This window comes from Protopterus annectens, chromosome 5.part1 (genome assembly GCF_019279795.1).
Source record: "Protopterus annectens isolate FY-2018-M chromosome 5.part1, PAN1.0, whole genome shotgun sequence".
NCBI classification, from domain to species: Eukaryota; Metazoa; Chordata; order Ceratodontiformes; family Protopteridae; genus Protopterus; species Protopterus annectens.
Window position 1 is genome coordinate 478,579,767 of NC_056736.1, and position 19,799 is coordinate 478,599,565.

Consider the following 19,799-nt stretch of genomic DNA (forward strand, 5'->3'; position numbering starts at 1 on the left):
TACATATCTATACATATCTATACATATCCATATATATTTATATATATATCTATATATATATATATATATATATCTATATATATATATATATATATATATATATATATATATATATATATATATATATATATATATATACACACACACATACATGTATACATCCATTGCTGTACATATAGATGCACATATAGGCACATATACTGCCCACCTTTCATGGTGGGGATGTCAATTATGCAACAGTTGTGAGACATACGGTTATGTAATAATATTGCACAGTGTTGTGCAGAATGCATTTTGCTGTCCTCAGGTCGTATAGCTGTAGCAGGCCTCACTGCCTGTAGCTCAGTCCCACAGCGTTTAACCACCACATGACATATACTGGCACTGCTTGCTGTCTGCAATGCCACACACTACAACCTGCATACATATGCGCACATAGTAACCTTAAACAACATATATATGTCTAGCCTTCACTAACAGTTGCAGTATGTCCCTTGCCCTATGCACATGTGCATATACATATAGATACGGACTGCTGCCACATATGGCCGATTCACAGTATGTAGAGTACCCTTCAGACACATCATTCAGATGCCAGCAAATCCATATCTGTTACATACCTTACCTTTGTATTCCTCACCTCAGTCTGTTGTAGTTGTTGATTTGTTATTTTTTTTTTTGGTTTTGGTTTTCTCTGTGTGTTGGTCTTTCTTTTTATTGTCTGTCTCTTACAGCCTGTTTGTCTCCATCTGTCTGTCTGTCTCTGTCTGTCTGTCTCTCTTGCTCTCTCTCTCTCTCTCTCAGTTGGTGCAATGATATTATTGCATGTGTGGACAGCAAGTACAGGCTGCTTTTCTGGGTATCTGCACATGTGCATGTGATGGCCTCTGCACCAATTGGTGCCCACCATTTAGTAATTGCATGCAGCCTGCTGTGTGGTAATTGCAGTACTCACTGTGATTGCAGGACACTGCTATAAAATGCTAGGTTAGGTCGGCATAGCCCTTTTAGTTGTGCAAGGTGGGGCCCATGCTTGTTTGCTGTGGACACTGTTGTCTCAGTCAGAAGGTTGGTATATGTCTCATATCTGAAGCTAGGGTTGTAGCCAGTGATATGCATGTTGTACTGAAACCTGACTGTTGCTTCTTCCAGTGCACTCTTCTCAGTGTGTAAGTTTACTCACACCTCCTAATGCTAACACTGGATACATGGGAGTATGTACTTTCTTTTTGAATAAGAGAATTAACTGGCATACAACAGTAGTTATTGCAATGTGTTCCTATGGCTTTCCTATTTTCCCTTCACATTCACTCATTGTAATGCATGATATATTTCTTACAGCACCAAGTTATTGTATATCTGCTGTGGCTTAGTGGTACTTCATGCAGACTGGTGAGTCCAAGGTGTGGGATTCGAGACTGACAAGGGTGTTTTATTTTGTTGCTGAGCAGTACAAGGGCCCTGTCATACACAGTGACTAAGGCACTTTTAAGCAGTTATAAGCGGGCTTGCGTGGGTTTGCATGACACTTAGCTAAGCGCACACATGCACACACTGGTGCAAACCCGCTTACTACTGTTTACAAGTGCTTATTCTCCCTAACCCCTGCACTCATTTCTTTGACAGAAAAGTAAATGGGGAGATAGGAATGTGGTGATAAAGGGTGCACAAAGAGGGGAAGACAGTAGAGAAACCAGCTCGGGATGTACAGGATGGGTGTGGGGAAGGTCCACAGCTGCCCGTTTCTTTACCAGCAACAGCTGTGCATATGCAATACATTAGGAGTGACATTTGACACCTTCCACCCCTGAGAGAGGGGTGAGGACAACTAAGTATTTTGTACTACCAGTTATGAATATCAGGCACATGCACTGTTTGTGAACTGCTATACTGTTATTAGTACGTTACTCACTTCTGAACAGTTTGTGGCTTGTTTGTGTTGACATTAGCACAGTCTGCTCAGGACAACTGGACATATTTCAGTACTGTGTATGCCTACCTACACCCGTGGGTGTGCCTGACTACACAGGTATATGATACTTTTGGGTAGGGGTGCAGAACTGTGGAGAGCATTATTTATTATTGTGTGCTGTTTATCTTGCTGAACATGCAGAGTTGCTGTGTACCTGTTAGTCTATAAAGGCTAGTAGTCTGTCTCAGTAGCTCCCACCTGTGGACATATCCAGATGGTAGACAGAGGTTAGCCTATTATCCTTTGACTGTGCACCACACCAGTCTTTTCAGCACCTGAACAATGGCATTGTCACAGGTGGTTGCTAGCAGTACATGGCTGCATCCTTTGATATTTCTGTGGTGTACTCCTCCATACGGGCATGCTTGTAGAATTCATTCTACAGCTATTTGCTCAGTGTGTAACAGCATACAAGCTGATATGCCTGTGTATTTCTGACACTTCCAGGCCTCAGATACTCTCAGGTAAATATTTGAACAGCCTCAGGGAAAGGTACATATAAGTGGGATACACCTGTGATATATTTCAGATATTTTGCTGTTGAGTCTTTGGGGGATTCGGAGCATATGTATTACTACACCTTTTCTGATGTGCAAGCAGTGTCTACTCTCAATTATTGACATTTTTCATTAAGTGAGATTCCCCACCTTTCTGCCTGCTGTTAGTACACTTCACAGGGAGTCAGAGGGGCACAGCTAACATTTGTTTGCAAATCAGGGACATCCCTGTAAATCAGTCACAGTTGGGAGGTCTGGCCTCTGACCTATTCAAATATGCCAGTGTTTATCCTGCTCTGATACTGCGTGGGGTTTGTAAGGTGCTACTGTAACATTATTCCCTACTAGCATGGCTGGTTCTCTTTTTACAGTCATGTCATGCAATTCCACAACAGTTGCTGGTTAAGGGCCACAGAACAAGATTTGTGTTATGCCATTCCTATTCTCCCTTTACATTCACTCATTGTAATGCATGATATATTTCTTTCAGCACCACATTATTGTATATCTGCTGTGGCTTAGTGGCACTTCCTGCAGTCTTGTGAGTCCAAGATCTGGGGTTCGAGACTGACAGGGGTATTTTATTTTGCTGCTGAGCAGTACAAGGGCCCTGCCATAGAGTGACTAAAGCACTTTTAAGCAGTTGTAAGTGGGTTTGCGTGACGCTTAGCGATGCTTAGCTAAGTGCACAAATGCGCACACTGGTGCAAAATCGCTAACTACTGCTTAAAAGTGCTTACTCCCGCTAACCCCCGTGCTAATTTCTTTTAAAGAAAAGAAAATGGGGAGATAGGAAAGTGCTGAAAATAGGGGGCACAAAGAGGGACACACAGTAGGTAAACAAGCTCGGGAAGTGCAGGGCGGGTGTAGGGAAGGTCCATAGCTGCCCGTTTCTTTAACAGCAACAGCTGTGCACATGCAATGAATTTGGAGTGAAATTTGAAACCATCCACCCCTGGGAGAGGGGTGAGGACAACAAAGTATGTTGTACTGCCAATTCTAATTATCAACTTACATGTTTGTCCGATGGACATGTGTGCGAAATGGGCAGCTATTTATGGGGCGTAATTTTTTTGTGGGTACAGATTGCCCTTTTTTTTTTTCAGGTGAGAGTGAGAAGTGAGGTAGAGGAAGTAGGTATGGCTGGGGAGGTAGGTTGGGAAGATAAACAGACAAGACAGACAAGACACATACAGGGGCGGTGTATGACACATGGGGTGGGTGACACAATTGATGGGGTCGGATGTTTGGAAATCGCAAGCCCATGAGCCCACAGATGGTAACAGTGGAACTGAAATCCCCACCCATGGGCAGTCACCACTGAACCTTCACAGCCCCGAGGGTGGCTGTGCTGGGGGCTGCATAGAATGGGCAGACTCACCCATGAGATGCGCCACTCTCGCCTCAAGCTGGCGTAGGGGATCAGCGACTGAATGCTGGATCTCCCTATGCACCACAGCCCCGACTCTTTGAAGGGTGACAGGTGGCCCTTCTCCACCCACGCTTGCATGGGGGGGATGAGCCCCATCCCCTGCAGGGCTTCCACCTGAAGGTGGCACAGGACCAACAGAGGAGGGGAGCCCGGGCTGGGCACCGGACCTGCTGGTGCCAGGTGCACTCGCCTGCTGAGGAGGGACAGGTGGGTCCGCTGGGACCAACCTTCCCATAAGTTCTGTGATTAGGTGTGTTTAATTACAACATAAGCAAAACAGCATTCCAGATTAGTTGTAACAGCATGCAATAATATTCCCATTAACTCAACACACCAAGGGTGCAATAGTTGAACAGCAAGCATAACACATGCATATATTGAACCACAGTGGTTATTCCAACAGCATGCAGGGATGTTTGGTAGCTACAGGCCACCATGATCGTGGTGTTTAAACGGGGCACATGCATCAACGTGAATGCAAATATTTATAGAACAATAGGACATATGTCCCAACAAATATTTAAGATTACACATACCCATTGAGGTGTGGAATTGCATGGTTTATGCACATACAGTAGGGTGTATAAAAAACCTCAGTTAACATCTTATAATTACTTTTAGTCTACACTACATTCCTAGTGACTGCAAGTGTATATCCCCCTACCTATATTATTACATTTGCCACCATATATTAGGTTGTGTACTGGGTTTGGCTAGTTCAATATATGCCTGACCTATATCTGACATACTAACTGTCCAGGATGCAGATGTTACTGCTACATATTTCTTGATTGCATTTATATTTCTTTATCTACATATCTGGGATGTTTTCACATGACATTTTCACTTCGATTTGTAAAGAACCCTGCATTTCTTGACACACATTCACATTTCTGCTGAAAAAAATAACATGCTAGATGTGTGCCAGGTTTACTTATTCATGCCAGCCAGTAACTGCCTGTTGTGGACTGTATATATGTTTCACAGCTACTAGTACTTCCATCTCCCACTTTATATGGGACTGCAACTCTGGGTTGCCAGCACCTTTTCAAACAGTACTGTTTGTATACTGCAAGGGTACAACAACATTTCAAACTCTGTGACACAGACACACTCTGGGTTTTAGACCTTTATTAATGACATTACACACTTTTCCACAGGTTCACTCCTTTATTTGTTTTAACGGTGTATATGGCAGACATGTTCAAGACATATTATACCTTTATTAATAGGTTAGAACAATCTTTTTTCAGGCTCACTCACTTATTGTATATGACAGTGCCTGCAGAGATATTATTCTAGACATATGTTACCTTTCTTAATGGGTTTCTACATTCTTTTTCTGCCTCTCTGACGTTTTTATCTGACAGTACATGCAGAGGACTTATTCAGGCAATTTTATGGCTGTATTATTGGACTACAACACTTTCTTTCATGCTCTCTCCCATATTTTATATAACAATACATGCAGAATAATCACTAACCTGCCTGGTGGTGCAGCCTTAGCAGCCTATCAACTTAGGCTTGCTGATTCATAGCACAGTCACCTGCAGCTGTAAAGTAAATGAAGGGATATTGAGACATACCTATCTGTTATACATACTCCATTATCAATTCTTACATACTACATTCCATGGCTACATACTCAGTTGTGGGGCATCCCACATCCCACGGGCCTCCTGTATCCATTGGTTCAGGCGGTCCTGCTTTCGTCTCTTCAGGTTTGCATGGTGGTGATGGACCTGCTCACCAGTCCGAGGAATGCCTGTGGCACTGGTGAGGTCATAAGCTAACTGGTTCCAAGCCTCTGCCTTGTACTCCGTCCCTTAGAACTGGCCCTGCAGGAGTCTTGACTCGTGACGGTGGACAAGGAGCCAAACCATGTATTTGGACTCCTCGATGCCCCAACGTTGCACTCGGAAGCGTGTTCCCTCTCCGACATCAGACATTCTAACTGCAGATGTGAGCTACCATCAGTTATGGTGTATATTCCCGCCTGTGGGGCTTAAATATGCCGCATTTCCAGCACTTTTTTGTGATTGGCCATTTTGTAAAATTCTCGGCTGACTGCAGACCTGCTTACTAACGGTTAAACTACCATTCGTAAGTATATGAATGTTAATAGTGGCTGTTTCCCCTATGTTGTCATGGCTTAGTGGTTCTGTACTTTGCTTCTGATGCACAGAGTCCTGGGTTCGAACCTTGTCATTCATTTTATTTTCATACTATCCAGACAGGCTAGGGGGTGTGGCTGCATTTAAGCAACTTTGCTCTATGTTGCTCCTCGGTGCCCTGGTTGGTGTGGCGCACACGTCCGCACAAACACATTGCACTGGGTAAAGTGCCATTGAACTATGGGCAACTCTATTGCACTGGGTAAAGAGCTATGAAACAATGGGCAACTCTATTGCACTAGGTAAAGTGCTATTAAACTGTGGGCACCTCTATTGTGCTAGGTAAAGCGCTATTAAACTACGGGCAACTATATTGTGCTGGGTGAAGCGCTGCTTAACTGCAGGCAATTTTATATCAGGATCCTTTAAAATATTTATTTTGTTCACTGATACATTGGCCATTTCACTGCTTTTTAGTAATGTTTAAACATATTTGTCAGGTATTATTTCATATACTGATTTAAAAAATAAATATGAAGGGGAGTGGTGGGACTCGAACCGTGAATGCCTCTTCTTTGTGCAAACGCTCTACCATTATCTATTGCTATTTGGTGTGATTTGCATTAACATTCTTTCTTATGCTCTTCCATGTCAGAATTGCTAACTCTAGCTAAATAATGGGCATACCCACACACACACACACAAATACGGGCAGCTATTTTGGGGATTTAAAAAAATATATTTAATGTTTTGCATTTTAGAACTGTGATAGGGGTTTACAATATCAGGGAGTGTGGTGTTGGGTGCAGAGACATTTGAGCGGACTCACTCTTGTGTGTGTGCTTCGTTTAGTTTTAAAGCACTTGCAGGGGCATGGACATTTAGACTGCTCAGCAGTCGGACACGCCCCTTGCTTTCTTACACGCTCCATGTAAGACTTACGGTTGAGTCAGCATGCCCTCATGCATATTCATGAAATGCTCACGTCATACTGTTCAACTGCAGCCTCCGAGTAAGACTTATTACACAGAGGATTAGTGAATCCGGGGGTAACTGTAAGATGTGATGTTTTGAATGTTTTCCTTTGCGTGCTTTTTACTAATTAATGGATATAATCATGTGACCTACAATTTTAGTAGTTAAAGTGTGGAGTATTGATTGTTTAAATGGTTCTGATGAAGTTCTATACAACAGGGATGAAAGCGCTTATCTGTTGACTCTTGTGTCCGTATTTGGTGTGTGATTAAATACCTTAACAGATTCAGTTGTCCATGGTCTTTTTTAGCAAGTTTATACCAAGGGCCTTTCAGTTTATATATACTCTGTGGTGGTTTTTGGGCTGTTCAACACCACATGAGCCTATTTGGTTTCTTTAGTGATGATCATTGGACAAAGTGTGACCAGGTACTTCAGAACACATGCCATAAATAAATGCCAAATTTAACATCATTGCTCTTTCATAAACTCCCTTCCTCTTTGTTTGGCTATGTTTTTCTTTATTTGCCATGATGCAAATTTCAGTTGTCATGGTTCTGTATGTTTGTGTACTGGCTGTAAGATGAGATATCACAAACTGACGGGAACCATTGCAACTGTTGATGGAGGACCTTTGCAGACATGACAGGAAAGTTATTATTTTTTTATTGTATTTATTTATTTAACATTTGCTTACTAGGAAAGTCTGACTTGGAACAAGACAATTTTCAGTGGAGGGATGGGGAGAAATGCTCCAAACACATGTCTTTGCAACATGGGAGGAAACCAGAGTACCCAGAGGAAATCCACACAAATGCAGGGAGGATATGCAGACTCTGCACAAAAGGCACCCCAGCCAAGAATCAAACTGGAGAACCTCTTGCTGTGAAGTGAAAGTGCAAACTGCTGCACCACTGTGCCATCCATCTTTTGAGATGGAAAGGACAGTATCAAATTCAGGGCACAGAGGTGGGGTGTGAAGAAGTCAAAATATTTGTTGCACTCCTTGTGAAGTGGTAGAGCTATACACTGCTGCAGGATGACTAGACTGTGTCTCGGTACAAGATTGAGGCTTGGAGCAGCCTAGCCAAGGCAGTCTTTAGTGCAGCTGAAATATCACACACTGGGGAGCAGTGTAGGCAGCATTACAATGACCTTAAGAGGTGCAAGCAAGTACAACTTGACCAGTGGCCATATGAGTTTTGAACTGGTACTGGAAACTAAGGTTGGGTGGCACGATGACAGGGTAATACTATGGCTAAGCTTGTAAAATCTCCAGGGCCATTAGCCTAAGTACACACCTATGAACCTATGGTGACACCCTCCAGTTGTGTAAGTGTACAGATCAAGCCAATTGAAATGATACAGACTACTGTAGCTAAGACTGGTATGCATAATGCTTTCATGTCTGTTTTTCTCTCACTATTTATTTTGTGGCAGCAGAGGAAATCACAGCAAACAGAGAGGAACACGATGAGAGACTGAGAGAGGAAAGGGGTATGTCTGCAGCACATCTGACCCCAATTCTAGTAAATATATTGCAGTTCCATAGATCACAATCCAGTAAGCTTTGGCAGTAAAATTATACAACTCAGAGAAAATAAGTTGGTAAACACTTTTGTTCTTTAATCATACATCAAATGTTATGGTATGAAGAAGTTGTAAGTATGATTAAAGAATGAAAGTGGTTACCAGCTTATTTTCTCTGAGTTGTGTAGTTTTTGCTGCTGAAGCTCATTGAATTGTGGTTGGCTAGATACTTTGGTTATTTGCTTCAAGTTTCATGCCTAGTACGCTTTCTTATTTTTAATTCCATAGATCAGTATGAACTTCAGTATGCATATCTTAACTGTATCAGCAAGCATGCATGCTTTCTTCTGTAGCTTTTGGTAATTGTATTAGGCAAGTTTAATAGTATATGCAGATTCTTTTGGTTGAATTCACACAAGTAACCTGCAGATTCACATCCAGCAATTATCATTTTTAAATTTGAAATGTAGCAATATTGGCTTTAATGCCATCTGGAATCACACCATTCTGATGTCATACCTTTCTGCCACCATACAAAATGCACTTCAGCATTTCAGCAGAGAAAGGTGGGCCAATTGCTATGCTCAACCTACCAACCCACTACTGGCTGCTGCATCATCATCAAGCACCTCTGGGAAGCAACCTGGTAGTACCTTCCACAACCACTGCCCTACCTTGCCCATCCACATCAGGTAGCATTGCCTGGGCTGCCAGTGCAGTGGTACCCTCTGGGAGTACTGATAGAGGCGGTAATTATGTCATATGCTAGGAGCTGCCAGGGATAGTGCATGATCTAATAGAGACTGGCCTTTGTGGCTACATCAGTTGCCTGGAGAGGTTACTGATTATAATAGAACAAAGACTGCCATGTCAAGCATTCTCAGGGAACTGAGGAAAGGCACTGTTATAATAGTTCTGAGGTTAAGGAATAGATTATTACTGTTACAACACTTAACAGACATGTGCCTCCAATATCACCTACCTATCCCCAAGCATGGTGTACCCCAACCTTTTGTGTCCATCACCATCCTTGTGTCTGTCTTGTTTGTCCTAATTGTCTGCACCTACTTCATCATCTACCCAACCTTACCTGCCCTTCACATTCCTATGTCCCTTTCACGACATTCCTCTCTTTTTGAAATGAAAAAAAAACTGGGCACCTGTCACACAAAAAGAAATATGTCCAATTCATAACTTTCCACTTTGCATATGTGTTTTCTTGACACAATTTGGTCCAATTGGCTATACAACATCATTGCATTGTTGTCATCCTTCTGTATTGCTGTGGTAGTCCAAATATGCAACATTTTGTCTACATGTACACATTACTGTGTTGAAGAAGTGGATATCTATGGTGCTTTCCTCATTCCCTTCTGCAAATTCCTGCACTACTTTCCCTTTGTTCTTCCCTGGACTTGCCACACCCTCCTCATTTCACCACTTTTTATCAAACCCATTTTCAGATGTTTAATTTAGTCAAAAAAGTGGAATCACACGCAGCACATATGACCAGAAATTACCTATTAAAAAGCCTTCACCTTCGTCCTCTGCATTTGCACAGAGTTTGGCATTGTGCACCAATGCCAAGTGGTGGTAAATGGCTGTTCGTATCCTATAGTAAAACCTGCTGAGTTTTTGCCATCAGCCATAGTAGTCTGATCATCTTTGTGCAAAGGCACTTAAACATGCTGTGATTTTATAATAAAAGAGTTAAAGAATAGTAAAGCCATTACTTTGAAACAGTTACTCTGACAGTTCTGCACACTGCTGGCTGTAATAAAGTCTAATTTCTATTTGTTTTTGCCCATAGCATCAAGGGTTCAATTACAGATGCCTCTCACATCATTTCTTAGTGTGATATGTGTATGATATGCTTAATCACCCACATCTTAACATTTGCCACAGCTATGAGTTGTCTTGGAGATATATTGGATACTGGTAAAAAAATGCATTAGCATCCATCCCCACAACCATGTCATATTTATCCAACCTTGTTCTGCTTGTCATAAGCCTGTTGTCCCTATCCTAACTCTTCATTACCCCTAAGTTAATTACTTCATGTGCAGTATGGCAGCTTAATAATGAGAACAGACCAAAAACATGTCAATGAATGTTACATTACACAAAACATTGTTATGTGCATGCCCATCTCTCCTTGTATGCACCGCTTCACTCCCTCTTAATGAGTGCATATCTATTAGGATGATGTATGTACAAGTCATATCATGTTCTCTGCATACTGACATGACTCTGCTGATGGATAATTCAAATATGTTACCTTGACTTAATTAAGAATTAGTGCTCCTTTAGTGTGCCAATTTCAAATTCTGCTGTAGGATTCCCTTTGTGTCATGTTTATGTGTATGTGATGATGAATGAAATGTTCATCTACTATGATGTGGAGACTGTGCTTACTGTGAAGAAGCATACAGCACATTGAGGATATCCAGCCCTACACAAAAAGTTACCATATCTGCTTAGTCATACTAATCATTTCAAAAGATGTACCACCCCTTGTCATTTGTAGCAAGCTGTAAACACAAATAACTTGTGATTTACACTAAGGTCTGCTAACCTGCTACTAGTTGTAGAAGTGTATTGAGGCAGGTATTACTGTTACAATTTGGGGAAGACGCGTTCTTACTGTACTCATTGATAGTCATATTTGTTGCCCTGATCACATTTACTTAGCTAATGACAACTAGAATCAGGAATCAGCTGGGTTTGAAGCTTGGCTCGCATGTGTTCTAACCAAGAGCTTACTGTTCTCACCCTTGGTGTCACAGGGAAAGCTAGGCAGCATGTATATTTTTCACACTCTATGCTGTCCATAGTATTGACAGCTGTGTATAGTCACCAACCTGTTTTGTGCATAGAAAGGCATACTACATCAGATTTTTCACAGTTTTCCTTAAGCAGAGAACTGAGTTTGCTCAATGTTTAACATCACGCAAATGGGGAAGGCAAAACCAACAGTTATTTATGTAATAAAACTTTGGCCCCAACATTTCTAAGATAGACTACAGCATGCACATCATACTGCCAGCAATTTCTCTAATAATATATCTTGGGAAGCCTGACACATGACATATTAACAAGAAACAGGTGTATTCTGCAGTTAACCCTAATCAGATCCATTACTATATGCCCCTATTTGTGCAGAGATTGGCAATGAACACAAGTAGACACTGAAAAGTGAACCATGCATGGACTAATCTTTTGTCATCATCTGTGCAAATTAACTTCTCTGAGATGTGCTTGGTGAAGTGGTATATAGAATGTCTAACTCTGGTTTGTGGGCTGTAATCCTCCAATGCATGGAAATGCATTCATAAACACAAGAGAAGGGTAGAGACATCTGTACTTCACTGAACAGATAATTTCTGAGAGCAATGCACTTGGAAATGATATGTCAGGACTTGGGCCATCGTCAAACAGACTCCAGAATTACAGAGCCTAACTGCATTGTTACATTTAGTATAGGTTTATAATTAGACTAGGCATTGGTCATCCATGATCATATCCCACTAATATTGTCAATTACTTGTATTAATGTGGATATACCTTCATCTGAATATGAAGACATGGAACTCCATTATTCCACAACTGCTGTTTCCAAAGTTTGGGTTTGTGTGTATTTGTGTGTATCATCTACTAACATCCTGAGAAATAAATAAATGACTGTCTAACTTTGGCATTATGCATTCACAGCAGTTTATTTCACCCCTGTTCCAAATTGTACTCACACAATCATGTCACAAATTTTGGCTTTGCAAAAAAAGACTCATAAAAGTATATGTTATATACTTCAATATGATAATGTCATCCTCTATAAAGTGCACGGTGACATTAGTAAATTCAGACTTCTGCTGTGGTGCAAGTGTTAAATAGTATGTTATTCAACTTATGTAATTAAATTGGTAAGGACTCTAATCTCTCATCAGTCAATGTGTTTGTGTGTGTCTCTTTGCCTCAATGTATGTGTAGTCAGAGGAGCATGAGTCCAGATCCTGCCACCCTCACTCAAGTAGCATACATAAAATACTTGTATACTGCTACATGACTCCATGGTAGTTTCATACAGCCTTCCCAACATCCTGTTCTCAACATACGCTGATGACGTCATCCCCTAAAAAGTGCAGTCTAGGAGTGCTAAACTCAGACTTCTTTGGTTGCCCAAGTATTAAGTACTGTGTTGGCACATATATTAAGTACTATGTTGTCCAACTTGTTTAATTAGGTATGTATGGGATTGAATCTCATAACAGCCACCTTGAGTGTGTGCCCTTTCCTTCAGCTATCAGTTTGAAGACAGCTTTACACTGGTATGAGAGTCTACAGCTATATCAGGCACTCCTCACAACATGTTCTTCTCTGTAAACACTGTATAAAGTGCTAGAGTGCACTCTGACACTATTAACAACAAACTTATGCTGTGGTGCTAGCATTAAATACTGTGTCTGTAGCTTGTATAATTAGGTAGTGGTTGTAAACTCACAGCAGTCAACTTGAGTGCATGTGCGTGTGTGCGTGTGTGTGCGTGTGTGTGCGTGTGTGTGTGTGTGTGTGTGCATGTATGCGTGTGTGTGCGTGTGTGTGTGTGTGGGTATCTTTTCCTTCAATTATCAGTCTGGAGACAATTTTACACCAGGAAGTGAATCCACTATGTCAAACATCTTCTCAGCATACACTGATGATGTCATCCCCTGCAAAAATTCTTACAAGTGTGCTGTTTGAATCTGACCTCAGTCAACTGGTGTGTGTGTGTGTGTGTGTGTGTGTGTGTGTGTGTGTGTGTGTGTGTGTGTGTGTGTGTGTGTGTGTGTGTGTGTGTGTGTGGTTGGTGGTACTTTATAGTCATTGTAAGATGTTTCAAATCTTTTTTCATTTGACTCTTTACTCAGGAGAACCTTTTACATAACCTCCTAAGTCCAACATCCCCTTTTTCCCTTTGTCCATATAACTTCCTTTCTGTGGAATACTGAAGATGTCATCATCTCAAAAAGTATAAACACATCATGAAGCACAGCCCCTCCATGACCATCTGCAAGCTGTCTCCAAACTACTGGATGTGTGGTTGCTAATTCTGTCATGGAGTGGTGCACATGTTACATATGGACAGAGGCAGCATGTAATACCATCAAACACATGCACAAATATAAACATACCTCTACTATCTTCCATCACATAAATATAGAAATTTGGATTTAAATGGTATAATAATGGCTAGGATTTTATGTGCACTTAGCCATTAGCCTAGTAATGTCCTATGACCCTCTGAGCATTGCACATGTGAATGTTGTTGTCAACCACATGTTCTATGTTGAGATGTGGATGTACTGTAGCCCTACAACAATGTATTCTTATCTGTGATTTCAGCCACTATATTGATGGCTGCTGTTATCAGTTGGTTATATGTTCCTTCCATAACAGCTGTAGTAATTTGCTTTTTGAGGACTGTTCACATGGAATACTATGTATTTGTTGCCTTACTAATGCAGGTGTTTTTGTAGTGGAGTATATCATCATTCTGCACAGTTGTCATGAAGACATTACAGTGACAGATGCAGTATGGTACACATGTGCATGTGTATACCTAGCATCTGGAAATGCTATCTAACATACAACAATATTACATCATATTGATTACATGGGAACATATACTTGGGTTCATACACATGTTATACTACTGCTATATAGACAAACATATGACATAGGAGATTCATTTGCAACCTTGGCGAATTCATTGTATGCACTATTGGGCTGCTATTCACAAGGATTCAGTAAGTGCTCCACAGCAGCATTGTGTGCCTGTCAGCAGTTGTATCATTAACTGTTCTGCATAAACTGCATTCACCTCAGTTGTAATGTGTCCATATATGGTTGTCAGGGCCCTCACCTATATATTTCAAGTGATAAACATATAGGCATAAAATGCACAACTGATGTAATGATGTTAAATAGGTAGAGTTGTATGACTGTGTTATCAGTTCCACTGTGTCGCATGTGATTCATACCCGAGGTTTTATTTGGAGGTGATGTACAGCCTGGAGTCCAGTTGTAGAATGGGTATGGCTATACTGTGACTGTACTGCATCACAGACATACCACTACATCACATCAGTATTTCCACCTGATAGTTTGTATGAACCCATATGGATGTACTTCAGGATTTCATGGCAGTATAATATTTTCACTGGCAATGTTAAGGGGACAGTGATTGTGTTGCACATGTGCTGAGTGTTGACATGCAGTTATGCAGGATGTTCCATGTATTGTTTAGTCTGTTTACAATATCACAATGACAGCTTTCTCAATCTTTGACAGTTGACGTTGCACTGCTGTACTTTCTGTGCATATAAGCATAGCTGATGCATTGTCATCAGTGTCACATACTGCTGTACAATTTATTAAAATGGATCACTTCTTAATTCACGCATCAATTGCAGATGATGCAGACAATATCCATTGCTATTATAAGTTGCAGATGCATGCAATACCCAGCTGTGTGTGGGGAATCCACTCATAATAGTGTATTGTTTGTATGTGCTGTTATTCATATGGCTGATACCTATATCAGCCAGCAATGCCTTAGTCAAGTGTATCATATTTGCCACAGTGAGCCCCCACACATCTTGTCACCCATTCAAAACTATTATTTCAGATGCAGTCCTTTTAGGATTTGACAGTGTAAATTTATTTTCAAGGTGTTCTAGAAAACTGTGTGATAAGTCTTTCTGTGTTATACCCAGTAAATACATAGCTCAGTGATAGCATTGATGACATGGGTTTGAGTCTTGCAGTGGGGGATTGTAGCTTTTGTGTCATGCATATCTCTCAACTGACCAAGATTGTCCATGATTTTAACTGCACGTGTAACACTGCCTCTCTTAACCCCTTCAAAAAGTGATCATTTTTGCAGAAGGGGTGGTGAATTCCCCTTATAGAATACTGAGAATCATTACAGTTGTACGTATCTGTTCCTGCACTTAGTGTGTAATAAGTTACACTTACATATTCTGTCAATGCCACAGAGTAATGGTCATATTTTAAAAGTGTCCATGATTGTGCCTGTTTCTGTCTATATTTGTCCAGTAGTCTGTTGCTATGTGTCCCTGATTGGTTGAAAACTATCGTGACATGTCAGTCATATTCAAGCAAGTCATTTTGCAGGTCTTCAGAGTGTGCACATACCTCCTATTGGATATACCACCCTTGCTAAGTGTCATCTCCAGTGAGCATGTCAGTGATGTTGATATCACAGCCATTCCCCTCCAGTGACATGTAACCTTGTATGACCATCACATATGTACTATAATTTATGATGTTATAATATACTCACACTAGAATTGTCAACAGCAGTACGTACTGTGCTATCTACAAATGTGATTAATGATATGCTACTGATTTGTCTTGGAAGTGTACATATATTGACATATCCTATGTTGAGAACAATGCCATATTTATCATGCCCTCTTCCTCTTTATTCATTCCTATCATTCATTTCTGTGCCCATTTTCATCAGCACACTTTCCCTTTCCAGTGTATGCTTCCTTTTATTTGCCCCTGCCCTTTACCCCCTCCATTATTTCATTCTAAAAATAATGGTTGTTGTACACATTGCGCTCAGTACAGTTTTCTTTACTGTGTTATTACTGTTGTTACTGCATCATCTTCACCCCTGATAGTCATTGTAGCTGTCCACACAATCTTGCCAAGCAGGTTTGCTTGTAAGCAAACCTGAATGCTTCTTATTTCTGTGGTCATTCTGACCCGCACAATTCTGTAGTGGCAGCACAGTTGCTGGCCTTAAGCCCTTGCTTGTATTGGTGTAAGCAAGATGAACAGCATGACTGTGTGATTAGTGCTTCTGCTCATCTCACTAACACATAAACTGTGAAACTTACATGGAGATTATTGAATTCCCAGGTCTGTCTTGTTCTAGTTCATTAAAAAGTCCCTTGCAGTATGTCATTATCATTATTATTATTTTAATATGGGTGAAAGAAAATTCTCCTTTTCCAACAGTAACAAAATGAGTTCAAGTACGTTAATTGATTTTTTTTCCACTTGGAATATCAATTCTTGGAGTATATATATATATATATATATATATATATATATATATTATATATATATATATATATATATATATATATATATATATATATATACACATTTCAGAGGCCAGATTCACACTTTAACAACTCTGCCTCTTTTTCACAGAAAAAAATCTGCATATTTTGCACAATTCACATTCTACATTCATCAAGATTTACTGGAAAAAATACCCATAATTTTATTTAAGCATTTTTTTTCTGAAAACATTATTTATACTCAGCTTAATAGAGCCTTCTGCATGTTTTTCTGAAATATATTTGCATATTTCACTTGGCCTGTCACATTTCTACTCGGGAAAAAAAAATTGCATTAGCACAATACCTCTTCACTACATTATGATGTTATCAATGAAGTGGAATATATTTTGGAAAATGTTCTTTAAAATAGATACTGTGGTCAGAACAATAACGTTTAATTTTGAAAGTAGTCAACATTAATTTAAATTTTCTTCATTATGATAGAATTTCCCTGATCAAGAATGCATAAAAGATGTTATTTAATATGATACTCTGGTCAGAACAATAACATTTAATTCTGAAAGTAATCAGCATTAATTTCATTTTTTTTTCTTTGTGACAGAATTTTACTGATCAAGAATGCACAATATTACTTAACTATTTAATGTCTAAATATTTTATACTTGATATGATTCATGAAATGTCAGCAAATGAGATGGTGCAATTTACATATATATAGGTATCGAAGAGACATGAATGAAGATTTATCTAGACTGAGTTTGTAATATAAAACTAAACTAAACTGCAATGGTTAATTATATTATTTAGTGGGGTATGATATCATGATGAATGAGATAATTAAATTGCAATGCATTCCACAAATGCAGTCACTGATACTTCAGATGAATAAAATTTATAACGACTTTTATTAATCTATGATTTCATATAGTACAAAATAGTTGTTACATGTATATATTGAATAACTGCATACAACAAAGGCACTCTTAAATTCCTCCTAGAATGACACTCAGTTTAATATAAAGTGCCAGTTGCTTATCTACTTTATTTTGCATATCTTTTTAACACATGTACGTCTATGCACGTTTTCAGACTTCGTAAGCTATTGAACCCTCAAATTTATTATCAGGTTATTTTTGCTTGTGTGCATGTATAGCAGTACTTCAGTCCTTTTTACTGGTTACTCTAAAATATTTTATTTCCTTATTTATTTATGTAGTTACTTACTTACTTACATTCTGTTAACTGAGATCAGTGGCAGAAACCATATCAGAAAGGACCCTGATAGAAATGTCTAACATTTTATGTAAAAATATGCATACAGTTCTTAAAAAGCACAAGGAGAACACCAAATTGAGGTATGTAGTGTAGTTCAACTTTATTTGCTATTCGTCACACAGACTTCATCAGAAACTGAGAACCAAACAACCACCCCACATTTTTAAATACATTCTGACCAATCAATTTCAGTTGCCAATTAAGTACAATTATATAACAGTGCCATAAAAAAACTTTAAATAAAAACTGCATATTTTAATATGTTAGTGTTTAATTAACCACTATTTTCCTATTTTTTGAAAAAAAAAAAAAAAAAACACTTTCCCTGGGATTCATGAAGCTTGCGCCAGGCACAGGCATAGTGTAGGTGGAATAATGCCAAATATGTCCGTCGAGCAATTCAGGTACGATTCAATACCACGTGCACTACCGGCATACGCCAGAACTGCGCAGCCCTCGGCATAGGTATGCTAATCACCCCATGCACAGTGTCGCACCATGCAAATGAAGGCAGATAGTGATTCATGAAGTGGTGCAGGTGTAGCATAAGCCCAAGGAAATGTAAACCAAAAAACACGGTTTACATTTTCCCAAACAGAACATCGGAGCTTCGGAAGTGGACCAGACTCATGTATTACAAAGTTAACATATGCCAATGGCTAAATACACAGCCAATGGCATAAGAAAAGATATACAACACCTAAAAAACAACATTTAATGTCATGTCCACAGTAACACACAGTACAACCGCAGGGCATGTGTGCACAAACTGGAACATAAAGAAAATATATAAAAATGTCATAAAATCGCAATGTAATACAAATCAGGTTTACACCATAATACACAATGGTAGGCATGGAACACCACAACCAAGGTGCAAGGGTTGCTAAGGACCTGCAACAGTGTTCAGTGCGGTAACTATGAATTAGTAGTCAATGCCATGCAAATGCGGCAGATAATACTGAATCGCAAATGTCCCGCCGGATGAAGGTTGAATCATACGGCACAGCGCTATAATACTGAGGAGTGGCTCAGAGGAGATACATGACATCAGCAGAGGGGTATGCCACCGTAGCAGCATGCACATTGGAGAAATGCAAACTGGCCTGGCCGTTGCTAAGCAAAGCTGCAGGACAGCGGTGGGGAGGAAGGTATAGAATCGTTTAGTTGAGAGCACACATGGTGCCCAAAAGCGCATGTGTATGGGGATGAAAACATGCCCGAAACCCAGTAAGTGGATGCACACAGTGCGAACAATAGCACAAACAGGAAGGCCAGGGGAAGAAAAGAAGGAAATGCCGAAGTAGGGTAATTGGCGTACTAATGAGCAATCAACACCAATCAATATACCTTCATCTGAATATGAAGACATGGAACATCTACTAACATCCTGAGAAATAAATAAATGACTGTCTAACTTTGGCATTATGCATTCACTCAATGTATGTGTATCGACGGCAGCTGTCAAGTCTGCTCGCAGAAACCTGCAAAACAGGATAGGGGAGGCATCGGAATGTAAAGAAAGGAGGGAAGGCATTGGATTGCAAAGATAGGATATCTGTCATAGCAGAGCAAAGCAAACTGACAGTAGACAGGCAACAGCACACATTATGCAAGATACACCAGGTCTAGGTACAAATTAAAGCAGGCTGCTGGATGCATACCAGAAAATGGTAGGTGGAACGTGCAGAAATGTAAAGGGAAGGTCAAGAGGTAATCCACGGCAGCCAAATGTAATTCAACACCAAAGGCACCACAATAGTAGTTCCAGTAGTAAAACACTTAAGATACCCTGTAGCTACCATCGTACATACACACCCTATGACATCATCGGTGTTCACAGCACAATAGTATAAAGTGTGAAAGCACCCTACACACACCTGTGAATTCCCAAACATTGCACCA